This window comes from Penaeus monodon, chromosome 23, assembly GCF_015228065.2.
Source record: "Penaeus monodon isolate SGIC_2016 chromosome 23, NSTDA_Pmon_1, whole genome shotgun sequence".
In the NCBI taxonomy this organism is placed as follows: Eukaryota; Metazoa; Arthropoda; class Malacostraca; order Decapoda; family Penaeidae; genus Penaeus; species Penaeus monodon.
In genome coordinates, this window is record NC_051408.1 from 35,055,261 (window position 1) to 35,055,728 (window position 468).

General features: G+C 30.3%; 1 protein-coding gene across 1 annotated transcript in view; it reads left to right on the forward strand.

Annotated features, from left to right (window-relative positions):
* Positions 1-468, forward strand: part of LOC119588395 (geranylgeranyl transferase type-1 subunit beta-like) — a gene marked incomplete in the record, with an annotated part of 12,052 nt that overhangs the window by 2,613 nt on the left and 8,971 nt on the right.

A 468-nucleotide genomic window follows, 5' to 3' on the forward strand; every position in this document is an offset into this window, starting at 1 on the left:
CAGCAAACATATGCCAACCAGGCTACAAAATGTGGGAATACTGATGCTTAACCAATACTTTGGTGCCAGAATTAAGACTATATTTAATATGCAACCAGACTTGTACAGTTGTTCACCCATATCATATAGAAAATGTTTCAAATGATTGATGTAATTATTTTTTATATCCTTATGAAATATGAGCATAAATTATACCATTACTTTGAAGAGGAGTCTTATTTTGATGAACCATGCTGTGAGAGATTACCCACAAAGAAACTAAAGCATGTAGCATAAAGTTTTTTCACTTATGGCTGCTAAAAGTTGACTTAAACATTTCTAAATTTACCCACTTTTCTAGCCAATTTTTCTTTTAATTTATGCCTAGTGATATTATATTTAAAATGAATCAAAAAAGATTTTATCTCATATCCAGTGGGATAAATCATAAGACAAAATAGGCAAAGGATCATATTTCATGATGGCTGA